At 45.6% G+C, this 14,201-nt stretch overlaps 1 long non-coding RNA gene across 6 annotated transcripts in view; it reads right to left on the minus strand.

Moving 5' to 3' along the window:
- Positions 1 to 6,357: 6,357 nt before the first annotated feature.
- The window catches only part of LOC119152641, a 51,851-nt gene continuing 44,007 nt past the window's right edge, over positions 6,358 to 14,201 (minus strand). For 2 of the 6 annotated variants that reach the window (XR_005105830.1, XR_005105825.1), the window contains exons 6-7: positions 12,777 to 14,175; positions 6,358 to 12,640 (exon numbers count right to left, since the gene is read on the minus strand). This is a non-coding gene — a long non-coding RNA (uncharacterized LOC119152641). The remainder of the gene's footprint in view (positions 12,641 to 12,776; positions 14,176 to 14,201) is intronic. The other 4 variants (XR_005105829.1, XR_005105827.1, XR_005105828.1 and 1 more) reach the window with 4 other exon arrangements.

Consider the following 14,201-nt stretch of genomic DNA (forward strand, 5'->3'; position numbering starts at 1 on the left):
GTGTGAAGGAATAAATACATTTCAGTCAGTGCTGTCTTTTTGATTTAAGAAAAGAATTACAGCTGCATGAATCCTGTGCCATTCCTCCCTTCAGTTTGTCTTTAGTCCATTCTGGTAGCACCACTGCCATCTTACAGGCAGCTGGGCTTTTTCCAGTATTTCTTTGCGATAACACCACTGGCAATATAAGGTATACTCCAAATACTCCAATGTAACCACATTTTCCTGCAAAGAAATGCTAGGAGGGTTTTAGAAAGTTGATAATGAGGCATGTGAATCCCCAGTGGCCAAACCCCTGGAAGCCCCAGCGCTGCCCATGTGCCCTGTGCTCCTTGCACCAGGGCATGTGCCCAGCACCCACCGGCTGCAGCCACCCTGCACAGAGCCGTCGCCTCCCAGCACCTTGCTGCTGGCCACAGACTTGGGGCAAGAATTCCTGGTCAACATGGAAAACCACAGTCCGATGCACGTATCCACAAAGCAGCAGCCATTGAGCTTTCCCGGTGGGACACAGGGCTCGACTCTGCTGTATGGGGCAGCTCGTACAGCAGCCAAATCAAGGCTTGCAAACACCTCATCATCTGCATATCCAACCCCCCAAAAAATTCAGTGCAATTTTCAACGTTCATTAGCATTTATTATCATAAGGCTCTATTTCAACATGGCAGTGCTAGGTTTATGGTTGGACCTGATTATCTTAAAGATCTTTCCAATCTAAATAATTTTATAAGTCTATAATAATACATTTTGCACTTATCAATAGCTGCTATAAAACAATATACCTAGGCATCGCAGGCCACAGGAATGTCAGAAGAGATTCCCATGAATATTCGTAAACACATGAGGTCCCAACAAGCTGTTTACAGCCCTCTGTATTAGGACACCAGCGAGCTGTTGCCTGCTGCAGATATTCAGCACCTACACTTCATCTGAGTCCCTGTAGCAACCTCACAACTTGTCTGCAGCACCAGACAGATGTTCACAACCAGAGACCCAGATGGGCTTATTCCCTCTGAGCTGCTGCCCTGTACGGGACTACAGCTTACAAAGTGCAAAGCAAGAGATTCAGAACAGGTTTCCAACGGTGTGCTTACAATTCACCTTGAAAATGCAAAGCTGAAATAAAACAGACCCCTGCCACCTCCCATCACTCAGTCCTCCTGCAAGCAAAAAGCCAGAAATGTCAGTGGGGATTTATCAGGTGGCAGCAGCCAAGTGCAGCACAGAGCACCCAGGGCTCAGCTGCAATGCCAGCTACCCATCACCAGTGCAGCTCTACTCTTACAATGATTGATAATGAAATTAAGTAGCAATTAGGACTGGGCTAGCATCTAAAGGTTACAGGAGATCCTTAAAGCTTTCCAGATACACATGAGCTACATAGCGCCTTTTGATTTACGAACCTAAGCTCAAAGCACTGGGCTCAGGGCTGAGGTCCCCTTTCAGGAGTTACTCAAGTAAATTCTCCCAATGGCCCATTCGCATCCTTAACAAGACCTCCACATCACTGCGTCTTGTGTTTAAAGAAAAAATAGAAATCAGATGTAATTTTTGGTACCATTTCCAAAGAACAAGAGCAGGGAAGTGTGCAAGGGCAGGGGCAAGCGTGAAATGAGAAAGAAGTTAATCTCTCTGTCCATGGACATCTCCACCTTGGGGTACAATGCAGGTAGAGCACTGAGACCTCAGATTTCAGCTGCTTCCATCAAAAAAATCCAAGTATTTTTTATATAGATTAGTCACCTAATTAGGGTTTTTTTTAAGACTACTGTGCTGACTAACTGCCCGAGCCTCCCTAGGGCTCAGTACAGCCGGTCACCAGCGCAGCTCCACCAGCACACCTGCCATCCCTGCTGGGAGATGAGCCGCACTGCAGGATGCTGGGGTGCCCCTGAAAAGCCGCCCCTTGAACTCAGTATTTCCATCCTGCCCACTGCAACAGGCGTAAAAACCACGTGCTTTCCCCAGCCCTGGGGTCAGGATAGGCGGTCACGGTGCTCCATTCTGGCCTCCCAGTCTACAAGCATACCTGAGCCAGTGTGCATGTGCTGGTTTAAGATGCAGCTTGCTGTTACAGATCATCTGCTGGAAGGGGCGATGCCTTACCAGCTGCTGTGCTGCCCCTGTGCTGGCACAGCCAATAGAACACACAGGGGGTGCCCAGGCTGGGTTCCCAACCAGGAACAGCCGCACAACAGGTATATTGGGAGTTAAAAATACAGTGCTGCAGGGAAAGGTTTTGGGCCAAATAGCAGCAAATACAAAAGCCCAGATAACTTTTACATTAAAGAAAATTGTCCCTAGTGTTTTGTTAATTAGAGCCTTGAAGGTGTTAAGGTGGGCGCTCTCCCCTTGCAGAGAGGCGACGCAGGGGGCATGGGCTAGCCCCAGCCTCCAGCACATCACGTTCCTGTCCCCATCAGCACCTGCAGCCCCAGGAACCTGCAGAGCTGCTAACTGCCTTGTGATGGGAAACTGAGGCACAAAATGGGAAACGACCTCTCTGAGGCCATTCCACAGAGCCAGGGGTAATAAATCAACATTTGAAAAAAATCATGATGTCTAATGTCTGTGGAATTCTTCCTCATTAAGAAGTTTGCAACTAAAGTAATGTCTTTGGATTCATTTCAATCTAAACTTATTTCCTTGAGGAAAGCTAACCAAATTCTAACTTCAGTTGGCTTGAAAATGTTGAAACGTTACGCTTAACATGACTTCATTTCTCAGATTTCAAAAGTCATATTTCCCTCAGACCAAGGACTATATAGGGACGTATTTTGCGTTCAAAACATTACCTACGTATTTCTCAACCCAATTTTTCCTCAACCAGTTACATGTAACCAGCAACATAAAACATTCATCGCCAGGTTAAATGAACTAGTAGGATCTTTAGTACTCGGGATTGCACAGATAGCTTAGCCCCAAGTTCAAGAAAAATTCCTGAGACTTTTCACTGAAATATATTCCAGGTACCCATCACCACTAATCACTTTTCAATGCATTTAGGATAGCAGTCATGAATCATAGCCTCATCTGCTCATTTCCAGAGCTTTATGCACTATCAGGGGCTCTCAGGAATATCTTCAGGGAGCACTGAGATGCAACAGCTTCCCCAGAAAGCCCTTTAATGGATCTGGAAAACAAGAGTCTTACAAAAACACACTCCTAAATGGATCTAAAAATAATTTTGTTCGGGTATCTAAACAACTCTTTAAAACACAATTATAAATGTTTAAAAGAAACAAACCACAAACAACAAAGCTTTCCTCAGTCCAACAGCTTTAAAAAAAATCACGTATCTCCACAGACCTCCACCACAAGCTGCAGAAACCCTCCCCCAGGCCACGTGGCCCTTCCCAACCTTCCTGGGAATAATGGGCTCCCTCCTGCCCTCATTGGGTCACTCCTCATGCTAGGTGGCTTCAATGGACTGGTTCCTTAGTCAGTTAAGCTAATTAGGGAGGTTTTTATGCTGAATAATTCATAAGCATTTATAAAACCTTTTCAAAATTGTGGGCCAAATCCTGCTTAGAGCTGCAACCTTACAAAAACATTTTATTTCACCTTGAAAGTGATTGATATTTAAAATTATCATTCAGAATTTCCCCAAATTCAGACAAGCAATATTACAATTGCTTTTTCTACAGAAATCAACTAAATGAACACCAAGCTACCAACAATTATTTTTTTTCCATGGAAGTATTTGCCATCAGCAATTGTTCAGGACAAACAGCAGCATTGTGATGTGTATTTGTTTTTATTTAAGTGAGCTCCAGTTGGGATGGGTGGGATGGGGAGTAATTGGGTACCCAGGCTGAAATAATGAGGCACTGCGGTGTAAACGAGTTGGTATGCTCCCTCTCCTGCCACACAAAGTCCTTAGCAGAGGACATTCAATGACAATGGTCTTTCTTGCCATCAGGACAAACGCAGTGAGGAGTGACCGACTCCGGCGGGATGGCCCATGGGGTCTAGCAGTGAGAAATGCAAAGCCGGCACAATCACCACATGCATGGGGCTGTAAAAACCTGCCGGTACAAGTTCAGTGCACCCTGAGCAAAGGGTTCTTGTGCCGCACGTGCTTCTGCACCATTGTCCTGCCACAGAACCCTGTCCCACTGGCCACAGCCTGAGCCAGCTGCCATGAGGCTCCAACTTCTGGTGAGATCCCAGCTAGTGTGGCTCTGGGCATCCCTGCATGCTTTGACTAACGGGGGCGCCTCAGCATCCTTCTAGACTTCTGCCGCACTTGGGAGCTTTAATTGGAAATGCATGTTGTTTCTCCTCCTTTCTGTTCAGATTAGCAGGTCTGTAAGATGCTGTTTGGTAATGGCAACAGCTGAGTGGAGGTTTTCAGGATCAAGAATTTAATTTTGCAAATCTAATGTGGCAAATAGGTAGGTGGTGACCGAGCTCCTTCTGTAGATATAATTTCCACATCTTCATTCCTCCTTCAAAAAAAGACATACATCTCAAGTTCATAACAAAGTGTAATGATAAGTCTATTGAGATTATAAAACATATATAATAAGATTATGAGACATTTAAACACTCTATAAGGGTAAATTGTATGTATGAAGTGGGACTAAAAGGGTAGAAAGGCATCTTCCGCCACCTTCCACACCTAATCCAGGCAAATATTTTATTAGCATTTAAGAAAAACTAACGCTCAAGCTTTTTCCTTTTTTTCTTTTTTTTTTTCCTGATTTACTTTCACTCTTTAATTGAAAATAAAGCTTGCGAGAGCCTGGCGCTGCCAAGGCTCTGCAAGCGGAGCAGCTGGTCCGGAGGACGGGCACAGCTGAGCCCCACGCTGCGGTGCCTGCCCCGCCCGGTGGGCAGCCAGCAGCACAGCCGGGGGCACAGCACCTCTGCCACCGCTGGCCCCGGCTCCTGCCCGGGCTGCACGCTGGAGTGCTCTGTGAGCCCGTGGGGCTGCAGGCTCAAAATGCTGAAACTGCAGTCCAGCCAGCTCCCCTGAAAACTGCAAGAGCTTCCAAATCCAGCTGTGAGCTTCTAGCAGAGCAGAAAGCCTCCTCTCTGTATTCTCCTTCTCCCTTTCCTTCTCCCTCTCCTCTCCTCCTATCCTTCTCCTTCTCCCTCTCCTTTCCCTCTCCCTCTTCTCCTTCTCCCTCTCCCTCTCTCTCCGGGATGAACGGCCGGGATGCTGGCAGGGAGAGGTTGCCTGCGTTGTGCTCCGCAGTGCCAGGTTTGCCAGCGTTTTGTTTATGGCACAGACGGCCGCCTAGGGGAGGCTAAGGAGAGACAGCAGTGCCAGGGACCCAGCGGCTGCGTGTCTGCACCAGGCTACCCCAGTTGGAGGCCAGCAGCCAAAGAAGCTCACACGGTGGTCACAAAGGGTTTCTGGGTGTGTGTGTGTGTCTTACTTGCTGCCTGTGATGTCTGAGCTCCAGAAGTGCCCTGTTAAGATGTGGGGAGGTGATGTTATCATCTGCTTTGGAGAGGAGAAGGTGAAGGACACTCCAAACCATCTGCTGGTCAACACACACTGAGCTGGGGACCTGCACAGGCTTGGCAACATCATCTTTATGCTTTGGTGAGCGCAGTGCAATCCTTGTTTCTTCAGTAATAGTTTGGGACCCTAAACAATCCCAAGGAAACAGGTGCCAAAAATACAGAATTTATACTGATTTATGCAGGTAAATGTTATTGAAGAAGGGATTCCAAGTGAATTATTTTATTTAGTATAAATCTGAACAGATGGATTAGAAATAATCTTGCCACTGATACCCAAGACCTGGTTTTGCAAAAGTTATTCAGAAAAAAGGAAGGGATTTTCATCAACTGGTTGTGTCCAAAGCCCAAAGCTGCAGCACAGAACGGCAGCAGCGGGCTCCCCTCTTGAAATCAACTTCCCTTTATTTCCTTTTTAGCATGTTTCTAAAGGAAAGCCTGCCCATCATCTTTACCTCAAAACTGAGTTCTTACCCAAGATGGGTTAAACACAGACAAAATGGAAAAAGAAAAAGGCAAAAAAAGAATGATCCATAACAAGATGTTCAGGTGCCTCCTCTGGGGTTGGTTTCCTGTGACGGTTATTACCCACTGCCACATTCAGAGGGTTTGGGTCTTGGATCTGTGTAATTCACACTGTTAATTTGCACTACAGGTAGCTCTGATCTCCTGAAGTGATCTGTGTAAGCAAGCAGGGCTCTTGGGCTTCTGGAATGCCTGCACTGCTGCTGAGTAAAGTGGAAGAGCTTGCAATTTTCCATGCTTGTACTTTGACTTCAAAATCCAACATAGCAGATAAGCATTAGTTGAAATAATTGTAGAAACTGCTTCTACTAAAGCATCTTTAATACAAATGAGGTATCATTAGCAGCAAGATACTTGTTTTATTACAATTGTTCAAGACTTAGCAATGATTATTGTTGGCACACATACCCAAGTAAAAATCCTTTGACATTATTTTGGTTACGGCATTTAAAATATTGTACTAATAGAATAGTTAAAGAAAAAGTGAGGCAAAAATAAACAGAAAGCAAAGCTTTGAGAACCAAAGAGAACAAATCTTATCACTGCCCCCATATGCCGCATGTCCCCATTGCGGTGGCTGGCTGCCTGGGGAAGGACGGCTGGCCCCACCAGGCAGCGGGAGCTGTGCCTGGGGCTCCAGGAGCTGCACCCCGTGGTCCTGCCGCAGGGACAGGCAGCCTTGCCACACACCAAGGCCTGGCGGAGGCAGCAGAAGGGGAGGTGGGAACGGGTTTGCCAGACAAGGACGGCAGCGTGAGGGGCACGCAAGGGCAGGAGGTATGGGGGGAGCGGCGGAAGCCGGGAGCCGACAGCGGCACAGGCAGGGCCAGCACAGCCTTGGCCAGGGGAGCGCGTGGGCAGTGGTGACACGATGGAAGAAGACAAGTGTCGTGGCTTGGAGAGTTAGAAACAGATGAGAGGTGAGCAGCCACGTCTCAGGTGGCCTGGGTGACATGCTAGCTGAGCTAATTTGTTGTTTACATGTAACTTCCACAAATTTAGTTTCTGAGTGCCAGAATAAAAGCAGCAGAACATGGGCAGATGTCGCATGAACTTCTGTTGCCTTTGCTGCCACCACACTGTGCTCCATGGGAAAAAGCATCTCTTGATATCCGACGACAGACTGCTAGGTGTTTAAAGATGAATTACAAAGCCAGAAAAAAAGATAAAGAAGAAAGTGCATAGCTTCAATCCTCTCTCTACTCTACTAGAAGAACAATCAGGCAGGATTCAGAACAAGATTCTTCTCTGAACATGGAAATCAGGACACAGGCAGGAAAGGCATTTGCGAGTGAAGCCCACCTTGCTTCCCTCAGTGCTGCCCTGATTGCAGCCAGTGCGTGCGAAGCATCTCCTGGTGCTCTAGGAATCGTGGCGGAGACCCTGCTAGTCTGATTTCAGATTTCTCCTGTTGCCTCTTGCATTTATGCCTCTGACTTGCTGCTGTCACAGCACGGGCTGCACTAACCTGTGCTGCCACGTGAAATGCCAGATTTAGTGTCTGCTCATGATTTCAGCTTTCCAGGGCTAGCAGGGAGCCACACGGAAACACAAAATCGAGCCCATGGCAATGGATTCTGGCAATGCCAACGTTTTACATGCTATTTAGATGCTGTTTCTAAGCAAGCTGTCAGCCAGAAACAGTTCAAAATCCAACACATCACCTAAATAATAAGAAGAGGAATTCTGAGCAGTAGTGACAGAAAATAAAATTTACAACCCTTTTTTTATTAAAACCAGCAGGAAACTAGGGATTACAGTCATAACCAGCATCTCTGATCTCTGAGGAAGTGGGAAGGCAAAGTTTATTGTGGGGCGTAGTCATGGGCCTTCAGAAAAGAAAACCTGTTCTCTTGCATCACTCACCATCCCAGAGCACTTTGCCTTCATCTGGAAAATAAAAAATACAAGCTCAGCCCACAAGCACAGCTCCAGCAACCCACGTGAGAACTACTTAGCTAGTACTCACTCAGCTCTGCTCAGGCATGACCTGCAGCACAACAGCACTTACGTCTCCGTTGCTTAATTCTGCAGCCTAAACAACTTCTGCATTGTGCATGTAGGTACGTATATACTCATCAGAAGTATGGCAGCACAAACCCAAAGGGATCTAGATCTCAACAATGCAAAAATCCAGCTAAGGAAGAGAAAAATAGCCAAAACTCTCACAGTATTCAACCTCAGGAATAAATGTCCCCCAGCTTCGATCCCTCATTTTCTCGCCTCTAGTTCCATTTCCAAATTCAGCATTTACCTTTCTGATTTGAACATCCCTTGCAAAATGAGCAACATTTTGATTTTACTTGGATTTGAAATATATAGTGGCCTAAAGTGAAGCCGGAAGAACAGGCACCAGCATGCAATTCTCTCTGTACACAACATCTGAAAGAAAAAGCTTTATGAATGGGTTCCTTGAAGGCAGAGGTAAAAAATTCACATAAAATTCAATTAAAATAATTTAGCCTAATCTGCTGTTAAACAATTAAGACTTTGCTAAATCAGGGGTAGAATTTACATAAAAATTAAACTAACCCATGTGCAATATTGAGCCATTTCAGAATTACCAGTAATTTAATTGAATATGTTTAAATGGTTTGTTATCAGTATGATTGTTGTGGATTTCTTCAGCATCAGGAAGGTAATCAGAGAAAGCACCAGACATGCCCACCCCACACAAATCAATTATGCCATAAAACTGAACTTAATGAATAGACATTTTCATGTTTTTGTTTTATTTTGAAGTTGCTTTATTTGCATGTTAATATAAACATGTGCAGCTAATTTCAGAAAGCAACTTGCATGCGTAATTCTGCATAATTTCAGGAGCCCATGCTGTGCAGTGATGATGACTCTGGCAGCATCGCGCTGGCTTGCTGGGTAGGTTTGAAGCCAACAGAAGCCCCACTGGGGGAGGGCAGAGCACCCCCTCCCCACACACGCAGCGGGCACCCAGCAGAACTGCTGGCCCTCGTGCGCTCGGCGCAGCAAGGTGTGTCAAAGGTCAGGCTGGCCTGCTGCTTGCGAGAAATCATTCCCCATGGGCAGGCAGTGACTATAATCCTTCCTAAGAAAGTCTTCAGTACCCATGAAAAAGGGAGGAGAGTGCTCTCCTCCACCCTTAAGAAATCTTAGGAACTTATTCTATCCAAAAGAGTTTTTTATTCTCAGCGGTGCAACCAATTCAAGGAAAAAGTTCTCTGCATGGTGCTGAATGCAAATTAATAACAACCCCTCAGCCTGGCACCTGTGAGTTGCTTCCTTGGCTTGGCTGTGGAGAATTCATACTTTCTGGTGTGGAAGTCATCAGCATTCAGCAAGATGAAGTCCCTGTTAAATACGTGCATTTTCTCTGCTAAATGAATCCACTTGTTGCCTCCCTCTGCTTGTACGTGGGCACCAATTTATCATTTTAACTCCAGAATGTTTATTCTTTTCCATCGTTTTTGCTTTTGGAAGGCACAGCTGCTCCCTAACGTGAGGCCAACAAAGTCAGCTGTTATCACTGTGTACGTGTGGTCTGAGCCCTCCATGCAACCGGGGAAGCAAATGAGATGCCGGCGGATCGAGTCAGAGCTGTACAACTTGGCTGCTCAGCTGAGAAATTGGAGAAGCGGGAGGTTGCGGCGTGGCGAGTGGTGGGTCAGGCTGGCTGGGCTGGCAGCTACCTTCATCACCACGTCAAAGTCGCTGCAGGTACTCAAGCACATGAAAGAATAATTGAACGCTGGTTTAAAATAGTCCAAAAGTCAAGGAAAAATCAACACCACACTTACTAATGGGTATGATTTATAGAGCAGCATCCTTGAGGCTTTGTATCTTGACAGCAGAGTTTATAATACTGTCCTTTAGGACAGGGAATATAGAAGAGTTCATCTACTGTCTGTTACAAAAACCTCTATTTGTTTTTTTAAAGCTTCATTTAAATGTGTAGCATGGCTTTAAATGCCATGCCACTTTTTTCTTTTTAATTAAGAAACCTTTTTATATGTACAAACATACAAACACATGCAAATATATAAATAGAAAAGTGACAAAGGTATTTTAATGAGTTAGAATATGAAATCTAAGTAGGATTTTAGGGTATAGATTCAAAGACTCAACTGACCTCTATTGAGGTACTGAGTGTATGAGCTCGCCAGCTCAGATTTTGCTAGCTTTGTGGATGAGAAAAGCTCAAGCCTCACATAGGCTTCTCTTGGAGACATGCCCCTGTCTCCGTTAGTTTTACATGATCTGCTAGAGCCTTCGCTGGTGCAGGTATGCTATTATCTCTGTGGGACCTGGCTGGTTTACAACAAGCTCAGGTTTGTCTGCTTGAATTAGAATACCAGCATGCCTTTCAGCACCTAAAAGCTTAAACTTATGCTTATGTTAAATTCTTAATTACAGTTCCCACCCATCTGGCCAGTGGAATGACTGGGTTCAGTACGACCATCACAAAGGTTAGAGGGTGCTACCAAACCGAGCACAGGCCATAAATCTGTTTGCATATTGGAGAGGATAAAGAGAGTCTACTGTGTAGTTTGGTTTTCTCTGGATTCATTCAATGAAAATTAAGTATTTTTGTTTCCTGGCACTGAAACAGACAGTCATGTTCTATCAACCAGTATGAACAGACAACAGCAAAATAACTTGCCCTGCAGTGACTGTGGAGACCTAGTCTGGACTTGTGGCTTTACTACAGGCTGAAGTAGGTAAATAAAGCTCCTTTGTCCCAGTGGTCACACTGAAGCACACAAACCCAAAACCTGAAGTCCTTAAAACCCCCTTCCCTTCTGGGGAGCCCAAAGCACCGCAGCAGGAGGCCAGGGGGTGTGCTGGGTCCAGCCCTGCCCATGGCTGCTCGGGTGCATCATGACCAAGGGCTGGTCAGACCACAGCGCAGGCGCTGAAGATCAGCTGGGTCCCCCCCCCCCCCAACACACACACACTCTGAGATGCCAAAGCACCCTGTCCTGCTCTGTTAATTATTAAGGCAGCAGGGCCCTGTCACTTGAAGAGCCTGGGAAATGAGGGAATACATCCCGTTACCATGCCCAAGAGACCAGCCAGCATGTTTACAGAAACCATGTGCTGTCATTATGGTCAGTAGTATATAATATAATTACATTCATTTATCATTAATCCTGAGCTTTGTTTCATGTCTGGAAGCAGCACAGGGTTGTGGCCACCTCCAGCACTGCATTTTCTTACCTCGGGGCTCTGCTTGATATGAAGAAGCAGGAGATGACAGCTTCACCAGCAAGCCGGAGCAGAAAAGAAAGCCTCAAACAGATGGTTCCAATTATAGCCCCAGCACCAAATCTGAATAATGATTGTGTAGCTGACAATATTAAGAGCGTTCTTAATGCTGTTAATTGTTAAAGAAGAGCCTGCGAAGCAAGGATGAATCACACGTCACAAGTACCTCCGCAGGAGCATTATTAACTACCAGGCAAATGATCTGAGGTTAAAGCTACTAAATGAGGGTCAGATTTTTGAGACAGCAATTGTGTAGCGAGTGAATTAATACGTGGCATAAGACGTCTAAGGGGTGGATGTGGCTGTAATATGCAAATAACTGAACACTGTTTCAATCTCTACCCCAAATTTACTAATTTGCCACTGTGTTTACATCAGACAACTTTGATACTTGTTATTTACTACTTAATTTATGTTAAATAACAATGTTTGACAGTCACTAGGCTGAGTGCTCAGTGTTTTGTTGCAATATAAGAAATACAGAATGACCCAGAGAGTGTATTCTTTCCATACCAAATTCAGACAAGCAAACTGGGATCTTGGTCTCTGATTTCAAGTGCCTTTCGTCCCTTACTCTCTGGCTGGTGAGACTAGTCACCTCATTTTCCTATTGCTTTTGTATAGTTGGTGTTGCTAATAACAGCTGAAAAAGAAAGGGAGATTATAGTATATCTGAATTTTAATCAAGGCTTTCCTAAGAGCTTGCTACTCGTTACCGGGACCAGCTGGCATTGTCCACGGTGTCCATGACTTGATTCTTTCCTGCTTGCTTGAAGGTCACTGTAAGGGGCTGCATTTCCCAAAGAGCTCAAAACCACTTCAGACACTTACATGCACAGAAGAACTGTTTTGAAAACCCGTCTCTGACTGCCAGATTTTGCAGAAATATTCAGCATTTAACCCATAGATGCCTTTTGCCTTTACGCAACTTCTCCACAAAGTGTACAAGCTGAGGTTTCTCCCCTCCATGGAGCACTCCAAGGAATGAACAGTGACAGGAGAGGTCTTGGAGCTGTCTGTTACTTAAGCCACCAAGGAGAGCCTGCGAAATCAAGGGCAGCAGCGTGGCCCAGAGGAGCGGCACCCTCCAGCTGAGCCGGCAAAGCCTCCCGGACAGCTCCTGCCCCAGCCAGGCCAGCAGCCATGGAAGCCAAGTGGAGGGGGCTCACCCACTTCTTAACATGCAAAGGAAAGTTACCTGCAGCTCATCTGACATTTCCAGCCAAAAACAGCTGAGAGGAACAGGCAGAAGGATCAGGCTTGCCTTTTCCTTGCTGGCTCCCACCATCTGGAACTTCCCAGATGCTTATAGCTTGGACACAAGAGGTCAGGTGGACACAAATGTCACATTCTGTGCTCATTTGTCTGAAAAATATCAGTCCCAACATCTTGGACATTTCTGAAAATAAGTTTGATAAAAATAAGAGTGACCTGTTTTCCTATAAAACACCCCAGCTTTCCCCAGGCTTCGCAACAGGGATTTCTGGGGTGCAGTTGTGTCAGGTACAGCCTGCGCGACCACTGGGACACTCCACCTTAATCTGGCCCTTGGAGCAGAACAAGAAGCAGGTTGCACAGAATCAGACATCATTAAAGGTTTGGCAACTGGATGTCCTGTGGGCTCCCTCCATGCTGGGGTCCAGGCTGCTATCTGGTCCCAGAGGGTGGTTGGGGCTTCAGATAAACATCTTGGTGGTTAGGACATCGGTTGTCATGGCAGTTGGAATATAAAACATGAAAATGGGGGATGTCCAGACATGGAAGTAATATGACAGGCATGTACAATATGGAGGGAAGATCTCTGCCTGGACCACACCGACCCTCTGCTCCATCTTGTTCTCCTGTTCCCAGCTTTGCTCAGGCTGATCGACACCAGATTTACATTAAGGTAAAGAAACACAGAGCTGCAAAACTGATGACAGCCATTAGCAAAAATAAAAAGGATAAACAATAGAGTTGGGTATTATTCAATAGACCATTAATGCTACAAAGACACAAAATGGGTACTAGGGAGTCATGCTTATAATCAACTTTTTAAAAATTATGGGGGTCAGGATGAAAGGCCAGACATATCTGATTCTCTCTGCCAGTTAGGAGAATTACATGTTACAGAATGGAAGAACTCAGTAACAAACAAAAAATGGGAATAATCATAGTTATTTTGGAACAATGAAAAATCTGGGAAGAAAAGTCTGATCTTTTTTTCCCTTCATTTTAAGTGCAAAGTCCAGTTGTTTTCAGTCTAGGTGAACTTCAAACATTTGTTTCCCATGTCTAAGAAGCTTTCTGACTAGGAACAAAGTGAAAGGAAAAAAAAACCCCAAAAAATCAAAACCCCAAACAATTCATATTTGTAAGCCATTTCTGTTTGAGAAATAACTATTACAAGCAGTCAGACTAGTGCATGAAGTTAGTCTTAGACAAGGCTGAAGCTTTCTTATATTCCTTCTTTCCCAGAAACAGAAGCCACTTCTATCCCCCTGTGGATTGTAAGTTGTTCACTGCAATTTAACGTTCTCCCTTGGCAGACGGTGCTGATCTGTTCTCAGCACCAATTTCCCTGGTCAGGCACGCACCAGGAGGATAAAGCGTGCTGGAAAGGAGAGCTGGAGGATCAAACTTCTGTGACATGTCCAGGCCCTATAAATATCCTCAAGAGGCAAACAGAACCAAAGATGGACCCATGCGTGTATACTACATCGATTCACATGGTCCGCATGGCGGCAGCAAGCCTGCGGGGTGCTGGCTACTGCTGGAAGGTGCTTTGGCATCGCCGGCAGGGATGGACCAGCCATGGAAAGCACTTGGGTACGTACCTTCTGCTCACCTGTCCCTGCTGGTGGCCCACTCCAATGGGGTTGGTCTTTGAAATACTTCTTACGCTCAGGAGGAGGCAAGTGCAAATGGCAGGTTGAACAGCAGAGCATCAGCCTGCTGGGTAAGGAGAGATAAAGGGATTG

This window comes from Falco rusticolus, chromosome 8 (genome assembly GCF_015220075.1).
Source record: "Falco rusticolus isolate bFalRus1 chromosome 8, bFalRus1.pri, whole genome shotgun sequence".
In the NCBI taxonomy this organism is placed as follows: domain Eukaryota; kingdom Metazoa; phylum Chordata; class Aves; order Falconiformes; family Falconidae; genus Falco; species Falco rusticolus.